Source organism: Podarcis pityusensis (genome assembly GCF_964106645.2).
Source record: "Podarcis pityusensis genome assembly, chromosome: 17".
Classification (NCBI taxonomy): Eukaryota; Metazoa; Chordata; class Lepidosauria; order Squamata; family Lacertidae; genus Podarcis; species Podarcis pityusensis.
Genome location: NC_138042.1, coordinates 19,382,375 through 19,396,364, shown reverse-complemented (window position 1 = coordinate 19,396,364; position 13,990 = coordinate 19,382,375). Strand labels below are relative to the sequence as shown.

Genomic DNA, 13,990 nt, shown 5'->3' with positions numbered 1-13,990 from the left:
CCCTGCTAGAGTTGCACCAAAATCATGAGTGCTAACCTCTTGGCTTCTTCTTCTTCTTCTTCTTCTTCTTCTTCTTCTTCTTCTTCGGCAATCACTCATAGTCGAGGAAGATTGTCTTCCATGAACACAGTTTTAACAGTGAGTCTGTAAGTGACTGTGGTGGCCAATTCTGGATCCACACGTCCTTCCAAAGTGGGGACATAGGTTTCTGGGTGGGAGCTGATCACAATGAGGATTTGCCAAACATGCCTTCCTCTTAGCATGTTTCTCCCTTTCATCCTGAGTTTGAGCGTCTTCAAAGTCCATGACACCTTTGGTAAAGGCTGTTCTCCAACTGGAGCGCTCACAGGCCAGTGTTTCCCAGTTGTTGATGTTTACATTACATTTTTAAAGATTTGTCTTGAGGGTGTCTTTAAACCTTTTTTGTTGTCCACTGGCATTACATTTTCCATTCTTAAGTTCGGAATAGAGTAGTTGCTTTGGAAAATGATAATCAGACATCTGAACAACATGACCAGTCCAATAAAGTTGATGTTGAAGAATCATTGCTTTGACAGTGGTGATCTTTGCTTCTTCCGGTACACTGACATTAGTTCACCTGTCTTCCCAAGTGATATGTAAAAATTCTCAGAAACACCGTTGATTAAATCTTTCGAGGAGCTGGAGATGGCGTTTGTAAGTGGTCCATGTTTCACAAGTGCACAGTAAAATTAATAGTACATCAGCTTTGTAAGCAAGCATTTTGGTTTCCCTGCAGATGTCCCAGTCCTCAAACACTCTACACTTCAATTGGGAGAAAGCTGCACTTGCAGAGCTCAGGCATTGCTGGATTTCAGCATCAGTGTCGGCCCTTGTGGAAATATAACTGCCTAGATAGGAACAATGATCAACATTTTCCAACATTACACCATTAAGTTAGATTTGTGGTGCTGCAAAGGGGTTGGTTTTGTGTTTGTTGATGCAGCACATTGGGTTTTTTTGGCTACTGTGCAATAGGCCAAGCTTTTCATAAGCTTCTTTGAACATATTTAGGATGGTCTGGAGTTCATCCTCCGAGTGTGTGCACACTACGTTGTCATCAGCATAAAGAAGCTCTATGGCACTACTTTGCTATTTCCTATTGATGCAAACACATGTTGATACTCTTCCTTTCCGTCTAAAATAGGTTTTACTTCAAATACCCCATTTCCTAAGAAATAAAGAGAAAACTTGTCATGAAGGTTCTTATACATGTGACAATATATGCTCTATTTTAAAAATGGGTGGAACCATTTGCTTCTTCAATTACGTGGATATTATGTGTACTCAGATGTCTTCCCCCTCTGATCCCTATAATATGTGAATGTAGTTGGAAATTAATGAATAAAAACAGCACTCTGAAAAAAGAAATCCCACTCAGAAGCAAGGGTCTGTTGATCTCTCTCTTAAAAGCCTCAATTTGCATGATTCCAAAAGCTTAGCTCTTCAGAAGAGGTAATATTACCAGAACTGATGAGTTTGGATTGCTTGAGTAACATGTAATAAAGAATTCAGACCGGAGGCCTCTGTCTACTGAGTCACTGGTAATCACTACCTGTGGGAAAGCTCAAAACCATCACAAAAGGAGGTAACTCTGAACCTTTTGCTTTTTAGATCTTGTTCCCCTCGGGACAGTGGGATTTTTGCTTCCCATTTAAATGGAAATCAACCAGTTTGGAAATTGCGTGGCGAGTTCCCGCCCCCCACCAAGAATAAATAAACACACGAGACACCATAATTAAGGTTAATTGGGCGAATTAGGCCACAACTTTATTGAATTCAGGAATGAGAGGCATTGGCTTAGGCATTGGTCCTAACGACTATCCGGCTCCAGCCCATTTGCTGGAGGCACGGTGAAGGGTTAACACTGATCGGGGGAGTCTCCCGCCGAGGCACGTCGACTAGGAGCTCCCCCGGGTCACCGCTCTGGGGCGTGCCTTTGGCCCACACCTCCATAGGCTTCGGACAGGGCCACGCCCCCCGGAGTCCTTTAACGGACCACCCTTCGTTCACTGGGGGGAGGTGATGGCGTTCCTCCCCCCTAACACATCCTCTTAACCCCTTCTTACCAATGCCTACCGCCAATGCCGAAGAGTTGTGACGAGTTGCTACGAGGTAGGCGAAAAACCAAAAGGCTGGAAATTGCCAATTGGGAAAAATTCCTACCATGCCCCTTGCGGCGACAGGCCGAAGCCCATAGCAAAGTCAGACCTACCTAAAGCCCAACTAAAGGGAGGGAGGGTGGGGAAACGTGGGGCTAGCCGGAGAAGAGAGGGCGAGCCCCCTCCGCTCCGGCCCTAAATAGGGCAAGCCACGCCCCCTCCAGCCAGCCGATTGGCTGGCCGGGAGGCGTGGCCGGATGGGATTCCCCTGCTCTCGCGGGGGCTGAGACCAGCCCCCGCTCACGTGGGGAAGGGCGTGATGCCCGCAACCCCACCTCCAGGGGCAGGCCTGGAAGTGGCTTTGCAATTTAGTCCTGTCTTCTGATCTTTTGTTTTCACAGAATTCTCCCATCATCAAAAGAAACAAACAAATGTGTTCAGTCACATTTAAGCTTATTTGTGGATAATTCATAGCCAATTCCTGCTGGTGGGATGTCGGTTACTAATAACACAAGGACTGCTGAAACGGCAGCCCTGTGGGCATCTTTCATCTAGGAGCCACTGAGTGAGAAAATGATGGCCACTTCATTCACTCCTGTTCAGACTTCTATGTAAGATCATTCTCATCCCATCCCTTAGGATTGATTTTGTTGATGGCTTTTCACCTCCCCTTTCTGTGGGAGATTTCATGCCGTCAAACACAACTGTCTTTGCCAATAAGAAAGGGTTTAAGGACCACAGAGTTGTAAATTGTTAAAGAAGGCGCAGCTAGGCGCCTTACCTTTAAAGGTAAAGGTAAAGGTAAAGGTAAAGGGACCCCTGACCATTAGGTCCAGTCGTGACCGACTCTGGGGTTGCGGTGCTCATCTCACTTTATTGGCCAAGGGAGCCGGCGTACAGCTTCCGGGTCATGTGGCCAGCATGACTAAGCCGCTTCTGGCGAACCAGAGCAGCGCACGGAAACGCCGTTTACCTTCCCGCCGGAGCAGTACCTATTTAACTACTTGAACTTTGACGTGCTTTCGAACTGCTAGGTTGGCAGGAGCTTTACCTTTAGGGAGGAAGTATTGTTTGTTTCCGATTCATCTCTCCCCCCCACCCCCGCTTTGAACCGTGTAAGCTGTGCACATGGCTGGGACTTCAGACTCAGACCACGTGTCTGAGACCAACCTCTGTATTTTGTAACCAAGACTACCTTGCCTATGCTTTTTCTGCTGTAAGCATTGAACGATACATGAGTGAGACGCCTATGGCTACTGTAAGTAAAGCATTTAAACTTACTTAAGTTTGTGATCTATTTGAGAGGAGTAAAGGCGGGGGAAGCAGCATTTTAAGCGCTTAACACTGGGACATTAAAGGTCTAACAATCTATATTTCCCGTGTTTTACACTCAGCTGGGGGCTGTTTTGGCTAAAGAGTGAGTCAAGCCCTGCATGCTTACTTGAATTCAGCCAGCCAGCCATTTCTTCTTTGTAGTTCCCCACGCACGTGGGACTTCAGGATTAACTGGTATTCCCCAGTTATTTCCCAGCATTTTCCAGGGCACTGCTGATTCTAGAATTTTGGGACTGAGTAGCCAAGCTTTATAATGGCCTGCCTCCATCGCCCTGGAATTTCCTGTGATGAAGTGTGAGCCACCATCTATCCTAGAGAAAATGGTGTTTTTCCTCTTCACCGCTCATGGTTTTAGAGTTCTGAGAATGAGTTGGAATCCCAAGTGCCTACACTATAAAAAGACAGGAAATTAGTATAGTTCAGTACTAATGGAAAATATAAGACTGTATCAGATCTTTGTAAATAGTAATTACTCAGCTTGCAGGGTATTACTGTAATGATTTCCTAGTGGAACAATAATCGCGGAAGAACATTCAGTACATTTCCTTCTGTATGGAGCGTAGATGTCTGCACAAAAAATAATCAAAGGCAACTTCTGAAGTTGCTATGTTGCAAAACAGGACATAGCAGCACGGAATCCTAAATGGATCGAGGCCTTCATGCTTTAGGGATCACTTTCTTTCCCATCAGTCCCCATCATATGTGGTTATATTGATTTATTTACAACAGTCATATGTCACCATCAACCACATTGATCTCTAGATAGCTTACTTACAGTATTAATAAAAGATTAAAATACAAATATCAGCTGCAAAACAACAAAAACAGCAAGCTTAAGCTATTTCTAGCATGCAAAAAGGGAGAGAAACAGATCTCATAAGAGCCCCCAAAGGGACAGGATCTTTATTTGCCGAGGCAGACACATTATGTGACCCATGAGAGCAGCAAAATAAGCAGACTGTATAACAGTGAAAGAGTAAAATCAGGCTGAATCTTCATTGACAACCGCAGGCAGGGCAAGGGTTGGCATGGCATTGAAGCCAGGATCAGTCGATCATTCCAGAAGCCCCATGTTGATGGAATGGATCCACTGGGTTTGCACCACTTCAAGCTTGTGCGATGGGAGTCAAACAATGTTGAACCTTGCCGTGGTGCAAGCCAAGCAAGCTCTCACTGGGCGACCCGGGTGCAGATTCCTACGAGGCTGATACCTCAAGCCTGGGGGTGCTGTGCTCAATTCTCCTCTCAGGTACCTTATGGGGGGCCCCATACTATGTTGATCCTGCCCAATACCATTTCCGCCCTCGTACAAACGTCATTCGCCTAACAAAGGAAGGCCATAATTTCACTGAGGGAAAGGCGGGGGGGGGGGGACCCAATGAGGTCAACCAGCGACCCAAAATTGCTCAGTGAAGCCTCTATCCTGTGGGTGGGAAGGCAGGAAGCTCCCGAGCAAAATAGCCATGAGTTCTAGGGGAAGCAGCCTTATATAGGCTTTCACTTCCCCTTTGCAAGGGCTCATGGGACAGCTTTTCCCCATGAGCCCATTGCACAGACAAGATACTGGGTAAAACCTTGCCCAGTATTTTGCTGCAATCTATGGGCCACAGCCCCACTGGGCAAAGGCACTTACCAGGCAAGGAACAGGCTTATACAATTTGCCCAATGATATTTATTAAACAACTGCTCAACGACACACAATAAAGTTTAAAAACTTAGAATGTATTATAATAAAAATTCTAGAGCTTCAGATATCTAATGAAAAACCCTTAATTAAACTAGAAGCAGCCACAACACACAAAGAACCAAGGATCTCTTCTTAGATCACTGAGATCAGTTCTTGATTGCCATTTTCAAAGGCAACACATTTGACTTCTCGATAAAGTCCTCTATATAATATTACACTCACAAAGACATGCATTGATAGACATTCCCAATGGCTGCTCTCTAAATCAGAAACTTCCTCTCCTTCACAACTGCATTTGAGTCAAAGCCTGGACATATTGTAGAAGCTGTGGAAACGTTTTAGCTGGTTTCTATGAAAAGGCAGAAATGTGGAGATTATGGAAGGAATTCAATGTCACGCTAAGTTCCATCAGCGCAAGGAGCTTGCCAGACAGAATGCTGCCCCCCCACAATCCCCCCAATATGCTGTTCTGGGGGTTCTCTTGACCACCACCACCGAGTCAATTTGAGGGACACTGCCAAAGCAGGAATCCTCGTTGCGCAAGCACAAAACTTTGCACAGGGCTTCCGCTGATGGAACGCCTTAAGTGAATCCCACTCTATTTATTTATTTAGTGAATTATTATTTCACCTTCTGACCTTTAACAGGGGCTGAAAAGCAGCTCTCAAAACATTTAAAAATCAAACGGACAACCTATTCTCACACATGCACAGCTGCAAATCCCGGGAGAAACTGGCTCAGAGGAATAGTCTTTTCCCCCCTTCCCAGCTGGTCTTCAGCATGTGTTTGTTGCTCCATTCATTTTCAATATCAAAGGGGGAAATGGTTTAGTTGCTCATTTGGTAAAATCACATTTAGTTCATTACTCATTTGTTTCTGCTTATTTTATCCGTTTCATGTTATTTTTGCTACCTGCTGCTTTCAATAGGGGACCAGGCTGCCAGGGCAAAAAGGACCTTACTGCCGGACTTCCGGGGTGGCGCCATCGGCAATGGCGGACTCCCTCTGAACTGGAGGGACTAGCTCCGTGGGAAACGGGTCTTCTCCGCTACGGCGAAGCGGGGACCCTTTTAAAAATCACAGGCGGATGAAGCCTGTGACCATGGGACTCAGCGGGCACCATTAGCACCCCCCCAACTCGCTAAGGAACCCACTAATGGGCTCCGAAGTGAAGAGGGGGAAGTGGCGCGGTGCTGTGAGTCAACTGCTATTTCCGTGGAGCGAAGCCGCATAGCCGTTGCCGGAGAGTGCTGCCTTTTTCCTGGGACAATTTGGACTCTAAAATAAGCACACATGAGTACTTAAACTTTGAACAACTTGACCTTAAATAAAGACTTGCGAGCAGAAAGGAATTGGATTTTTAAAAAAGTATTTCAATTTGGTACTGAACGGGAAGGTCTAAACAGGAAGTCAGCCTTCCGTTCTTTTGTAGACAGAATAAAGCAAAGACAACGTAAACTAGAGCTCAGAAAATCGCCTTTAAAGGATTGGATTTCATCATTTAAAATTGTGGAACCCCCCTTCGACAGCAGGAGAAGAAGGGGGATCTTTTTCGGACTGTTTAAAGTGAGTTTAAAGTAAAGCAACTTTCCTCCGTCCTGATCCTGGAGCGGGGTGTCAGGACTGACGTTTGAAGTTCATTGACCAGAGACAAACGTTTTTGACAGATAGCTAAAAGAAGAGAAACATAGTGATTCCACTGTTTCCCTTCGCATTTTAAAGGGACAAATATTGACAAAGTATCTCAAAAAGGGAAACTTTGTTGCAAGAACAAATAGAAGTTTTCCCCCTAGAGGGAGACTGTGAAACTGTAACCAACTCCAGGGAGCCGGCAGCTGTTACAGATTACAATCGTGGGAATAGGCATTTGACCTTGCAGGACAATGTATTCAGAAGCTCTGTTGTGTGCTTTCTATAAAACAAATGCCCTACTGGAACAGTTACATGAGAAGATTAATTTGATGGCAACCTCGACTAGAAATTTTGAACAGGCAGTGGAAAATTTTGAACAGACAGTGGGAAAATATGTGGAGCCCACCCAGGAATTAAATCAGGAGTGTGTCCTGACAGAACAGGCCCAACAGGAATATGGGTTTTCGGATTTGACAAATGAACTTGGAAAAAGCCAGATTTGGAAAGAAAAAGTTTGGTTTGGCTTGGAAATGGGGGGCTGGATTGACCCCCCCCATGCTGGGATGTTTGGACTTTTCAAATCTGGCAATGGGCCGTGAGATGTTTGGGATTGTGGGGGCTCTTAATTTTGGAGGATTTTTGAAACATGCCTTTAAATACCATATGGAATTTAGTGCTGAATATGGAAAAGGGGCTGATCTGTCGAGAAGGGTTAAAAATATTGCCAAGCTGGAGTTACCACGAGCAGGAGACAAGGGAAAATACAGATACAAATATGAAGAAGAGCTGCGGAAGGGACCTCGGATATAAGGTTGCCAGGTTAATGGGCTAGATCGATGGGATAATAAGGACTGACAAAACCCGGAACCAGGAGGAAGGGACGTTGGATGAAGATTGGATCTGTTTGTATTTCTTTTTTCTACCATTAGGACTGTTTTATAAAATTGATGAATGTCAGAAAAATGTTGGAATGAAATTACTCGGCTTTAGTAAAGATGTTTAAAGAATTATGAAAGAATATTATGGTTATGAGAAGTTGGTAAGGATAAGATTTAAGTTTTAAGCTTTAAGGTTTATTTTCTTATAGAAAGATAAGATTAAAACAGTTTAGGGTAATGTAATGACAGAATATTATGAAATATGGAAAGGATTTGCTGGGATAATTAATAACTAGGATACAAAGAAAGGGAGGCGGAGGAGGTCAAAGAAAGAAGGTAATGACAGTTGAGGATTTGAGAATAATGAATTTGTTTTTAAATGTTCTTAATTGTTGGTGGTGTATTTTTGTTTTTTTTTCTGTCTCTTTTTCTTATTTTTGAATTTGTATTTGTATGGTTGGAAGGGGTTTTGTGTTTTTTTTGTTTTTTGTTTTTCCATTTTGTTAATCATTTTTATTTTGTATTTTTTTCCTGTTTTTATTTTAGTTTGTAACACTTTGAAAATTTCAATAAATATCTTATATATATATATATAAAAAGGACCTTACTGCCCACATCCATTTCCCAGAGCTCAGAGGGTTTAAGTCGCCAAAATATCCCAGTGATGTGGCTTTGCTCTATTATAGTCTATGGGCAATTTAAGCACCCCACTTTTCTGGGGTAGAGGGTTTGGGGATCCTTCACCCACACCTGAAATGGGTTCTGAATTTATACCAGAGTGATTATGAAGCCAGACAGAATGATAGCCCCCCATTCTCCCCAAAGTTCTGGGGGTTCTCCTGACCACCACCACCCACCCAATTTTAAGTGCACTGGGAGGTACCCAACTTTTGTAACACTATATATGGTTTGAGCTCTGACCGACACACACATACTTAATTTTGGCCGCAGAAAACTCTCCAAAAGGTATTTAGCATGAGAAATCAGGGGTGTTGTTAGGCGATGGCTCAGAGGGGCCCAGGTCATCTGCATCTGTCTCTCCCCCCACCCCACCCCACCCCCACTTTTTAAAACTTAACACGCTTTTCCAAATGTTGTTTATAGGGTGGCTGGCATCACTCCTGTCACACACAGTCTTACATTCCCAGAGGTATCTCTAGACATGTAAACCAGCACGTGCAAATTTTAGGCACCTTTCCGCCACATGCGTTTGTGCCCCAGGCAGGAACCTAGTAACGTCCCTGGGGGAAATGCTGTCCGAATCTACTTTGGTTACCCAGTGAGATATTGCTGTCTTGTGAAGAAGGCACAACGCAGGGCCTATCAAACCTCCAATTATTCTGGAGGTGGTTGGAGGATAAATGGCGCCAACAGATTTAGGTTGAATCCTGACAAGACAGAAGTACTGTTTTGGGGGGGGACAGGGGGCGGGCAGATGTGTGGGACTCCCTGGTCATGAATGGGGTAATGGTGCCCCTGAAGGACCAGGTGCGCAGCCTGGGAGTCATTTTGGACTCACAGCTGTCCATGGACAAAATAAAAAAATTCCTTCCAGCAGCACCTTAGAGACCAACTAAGTTTGTTATTAGTATGAGCTTTCATGTGCATGCACAATTTTTTTCTTTTGTTTTGACTATGGCAGACCAACGCGGCTACCTACCTGTAGCTGTCCATGGAGGTATAGGTCAATTCTGTGTCCAGGGCAGCTGTCTACCAACTCCATCTGGTACGCAGGCTGAGACCCTACCTGCCCACAGACTGTCTCACCAGAGTGGTGCATGCCCTGGTTATCTCCTGCTTGGACTACTGCAATGCGCTCTATGTGGGGCTACCTTTGAAGGTGATCCAGAAACTACAACTCATGCAGAATGCGACAGCTAGACTGGTGATTGGGAGTTGCCACCGAGACCATATAACACAGGTCCTGAAAGACCTACATTGGCTCCCAGTACGTTTGGTGCTGATCTTTAAAGCCCTAAACGGCCTCGGCCTAGTATACCTGAAGGAGTGTCTCCACCCTGATCGTTCAGCCCGGACACTGAGGTCCATCACCGAGGGCCTTCTGGTGGTTCCCTCAGTGCAAGAAGTGAAGTTACAGGGAACCAGGCAGAGGGCCTTCTCAGTAGTGGCGCCCGAGTGGTTCCACAGCCCTCCCACCAGATGTCAAGGAAATAAACAACTACCTGACTTTCAGAAGACGTCTGAAGGCAGCCCTGTTTCCAGAAGTTTTTAACATTTGTTGTTTTATTGTGTTTTTAATATTCTGTTGGGAGCTGCCCAGAGTGGCTGGGGAGGCCCGGCCAGACAGGCGAGGTATAAGTAATAAATTATTATTATTATTATTATTATTATTATTATTATTATTATTGTTATTATTCAGGGTCTCTAATTTAGGGTCCTGCCATACAAGAAAGCACCATTGACTGAGCAAGGGTGCAAACAGTGAGCCGCCCTCAATGGCTGCTTTGAGAAGGCAGCAGAGTTAATTGGGGAGGTCGGCCATATATTTGTCGAGGGGAAAATGTTTGTTTCGAACACCTCGTCAGCGGGGATGTCATGGTTTTAATGAGCCGCTCATTTACTACGTTGCGGGGTGGGGGTGCGCGAGGGTCCTTGGCAGGAATAGGGCAGCCTCTGTACAATCCCAGGGTTTAATTAAGGAGATGGAGCATTGGATTCTTTCAGCCAAGTCTTGTGTAATTCCATCTGCTCTGAACTCAACAGGACAGGAAGCTCTTGACAGGGCACTTGGGGCCTACATCTGGAAACAACATGTTTCAAAGCTTCGAGAGAGGGGGGGAAGGGGGGGAGAAAGGGGGGGAATAACAAGCAACGAGGGACAAGGGAGCAATGGAAAGATCTGGGTAGGGAGGCAAACTCACCAAACAATGGCCGTTTCTTTGAAAGAAGCATTTCTGGGGTGCATAATTGGTACTGCTGGATAAAATGTTTATCTAGGGGACGGGGAAAAGAGAGACAGGGGTTCGTATTCCTACAGTAGTTGAAAAGGTTCATGCATCCAGGGCTGGCTTCTATCATGATTGGGAACAGGCCAGTCCTTTGTTCGTTGCTACTCCAGCCTGTAAAGAAAAAAAGCAGGCAAGCAGACACTTTTTCAGTCATGAAAGGTTGGCTTGGTCCCAGAGGAGTTTTGAGAGCTACAACCTCCATCCCGCCTGCAATACCTACAGGTTTTTGTGGCTGTTGCTCTTTGCTCGGTCTAAGTTCTGCTGGCTTCAATCTCCCTAGAAATGTAATGTTCACATTTCACATTCTTCGATCGGTGGCTTCCGTACTACAAATCTCACAATTCTACATGCACTCGCCTAGTAGAAAATCCCATGTTACTTCTGAGTAGACATGCTTACATTTGTGCTATAAAATGTTAAGTTCTCGGCCATCCTTCATTAACGTGAATAAGCACCCATAATGAGTTCTGGATAAACCTCCTTTGTGTCAGTTCAGCTTGCTACAATGCAGAGGATCAACCTATTAAAAACATTTACCCCTGACTTAATTGGTTTTATTTTCTCTTTTCTGGTTTTCCCTTGGTCAACAACTACAGTGGGCATTTTGTGGGGAACTGTAAGCAGAGCCAACAGTTTTCGATGTTTATAGTGAAGTATATTGTCTCCCTGCTTATTAAACATATGCAGAATTCATCATGCGAAAGGCTGGACTGGATGAATTCCAAGCTGGAATTAAGATTGCTGGAAGAAAGATCAACAACCTCAGATATGCAGATGAGACAACTCTGATGGCAGAAAGTGGGGAGGAATTAAAGAACCTCTTAATGAGGGTGAAAGAGGAGAGCGCAAAATATGGTCTGAAGCTCAACATCAAAAAAACTAAGATCATGGCCAATGGTCCCATCACCTCCTGGCAAATAGAAGGGGAAGAAATGGAGGCAGTGAGAGGTTTTACTTTCTTGAGCTCCATGATCACTGCAGATGGTGACAGCAGTCACGAAATTAAAAGACGCCAGCTTCTTGGAAGAAAAGCAATAACAAACCTAGACAGCATCTTAAAAAGCAGAGACATCACCTTGCCAACAAAGGTCCGTATAGTTAAAGCTATGGTTTTCCCAGTAGTGATGTATGGAAGTGAGAGCTGGACCATGAAGAAGGCTAATCGCTGAAGAATTGATGCTTTTGAATTATGGTGCTGGAAGAGACTCTTGAGAGTCCCATGGACTGCAAGAAGATCAAACCTATCCATTCTGAAGGAAATCAGCCCTGAGTGCTCACCGGAAGGACAGATCCTGAAGCTGAGGCTCCAATACTTTGGCCACCTCATGAGAAGAGAAGACTCCCTGGAAAAGACCCTGATGTTGGGAAAGATGGAGGGCACAAGGAGAAGGGGACGACAGAGGGTGAGATGGTTGGACAGTGTTTTCGAAGCTACCAGCATGAGTTTGACCAAACTGCAGGAGGCAGTGGAAGACAGGAGTACCTGGAGTGCTCTAGTCCATGGGGTCACGAAGAGTCGGACACGACTAAACAACTAAACAACAACAAAATATGCCAGAGAAGGGACAGCACCACCAGTTTCAACTGATTGTGTATATTTAATTTTCTTATTCTGAGTTGTGATATCGCATTCTCCGATGCATCAAAGTAGTGGCAAGCCAGAAAAGTGTCCGTGGTCCCGACGAGCCTTGCAGTGGTGGTCAACAAATTGCTATGCAAATGGGGCTTAGCATGTGGCATTCATGCTGATGTTTCACCTCCAATCTGTTTCACATTTGAAAACCATATGGCACCTATCATTTCGCTCCCATCACCCCCTTAACTCTCCTTTGACCCTCACAGACCTTCACTGCAGAGAACCTTTTTTTAAAAAAAGCGGGCAGTGGGGGTGGGAAGAGGTCAGGATTAGATTTCTGTCTGTTGTCAATTAAATCATATACCTAGCACTAACCAGACATTGCTAGGATACGTCGCTACGAAGCAGTGCTTCTCCACAAAGACAGAGAGAAACCATTGCCCTGCATCCAACCTGCTCCGCAAATCTTTCCCATCCCTCTGGCCTCATTTGCATGTTGAAATTTGCAAGGACTGCATTATCCTCCCTTCACCTTGTTATCCTGGCTAAATGCATTCCCCAGTTCCACTGTCTGCAAGGTCACACGAGGGGATTTCAGAAGGCTCGTGATTCCAGTGGATGGGGTACCACAGACCAGGGCAAAAGAGCATCTTCTATTCCAGAACAGTAGCTGTACTGAGAGTGCCCCACTTTGATCTGCAGGTGGTGGGCCACATGACTTGGGGACCCTCAATGCATATGAATAAATAAACAATCCTGCACATAGAATGCTAGAGAGATTTTCTTTTAGGCAAGAAAATCTCTTCCCCCTGGAGCATGCAGGGATTTTGCTGGTAATGTAGGAATACATTCAACCATGTGATTCCCCCACCTACGTCCTGAAGTCATTCAGACCAAGAACATTTTTACCATGTGATCTAGTGTTTGTTTAGGCTAGCTCTTAGCAGAGATTGGTTCTGGGTCTCTGGACAGATTCCTTTCTGTAAAGCAAATTCAAGGTTCCTTAAGTCATATTCTTCCTGTACTTGGTTTCCTCCTTTGCCTCAGTCCTTCTCCTTTTCTTTGTTCTACACATATTTGTCCTCAGACAGCCACTTTTGTCAACAAAGTTCTCAGCATTGGAGAATCGTTATTTCCTATTTTTCTAGGAAAAGAGGTGCCAGAACCCACCACAGATGCCTCCTTTGTTCTCTTATAATGGCAATGACGCCCACCTGAGAGGTGCCAGAACTGAGTTCCAGCCGGGGGGGGGGGGAGAGCCCTAGTTTCAGGAGATTGTGAAGCCCACATCAAAGTGAGCTTTACAAGCCCCAAAATTCTTCTACAGCTCAGATTCTTCTTCCCCAAATTCTTCTCCAGCTTAGATCAAAATTAAGGCAACCTCTCCCCTCAAAAAACCCATGTTCGGTTTATACTTTTAAATCAATATCAGTCATAAATATACATCTCACTCCTAACCCCACAATACAAAAGATGCCATTTCAGAAATATTACTACGGGTTCTCATTCAGAAACGCCCCCTTGAACACACCAACATTTCAGCAAGCATTTCAAAAAATACTTCCTGTGAATTGTTAACGTTTCAAAATATAGAAACATCACTTGAGAGAGAAACACAAAAGCTTAAATTGACAGCCTGGTTTGTTTGCAGAGATAATATATGCCAATTTGGAGAAAGAAGACATGCCACTGGCTATTTAAGAAGGATTCGTCCTGATTTGTTTGTGGGAAGATTAGATGACGTCATGTCAAGCAAGTGTTATGAACCACCCTGAGATCTGTGGTTATAGGTA

At 44.7% G+C, this 13,990-nt stretch overlaps 1 long non-coding RNA gene across 9 annotated transcripts in view; it reads right to left on the bottom strand.

The window, feature by feature from the left end:
• Nucleotides 1–867: 867 nt before the first annotated feature.
• LOC308466796 overlaps nucleotides 868–13,990 on the bottom strand; it is a 37,479-nt gene continuing 24,356 nt past the window's right edge. For 2 of the 9 annotated variants that reach the window (XR_013980944.1, XR_013980946.1), the window contains exons 5-8: nucleotides 10,842–10,897; nucleotides 10,535–10,732; nucleotides 5,365–5,491; nucleotides 3,542–3,846 (exon numbers count right to left, since the gene is read on the bottom strand). This is a non-coding gene — a long non-coding RNA (uncharacterized lncRNA). Of the gene's footprint in view, nucleotides 1,190–3,531; nucleotides 3,847–5,364; nucleotides 5,492–6,640; nucleotides 6,814–10,534; nucleotides 10,733–10,841; nucleotides 10,898–13,990 lie in introns of those variants that run through there. The other 7 variants (XR_013980939.1, XR_013980940.1, XR_013980941.1 and 4 more) reach the window with 7 other exon arrangements.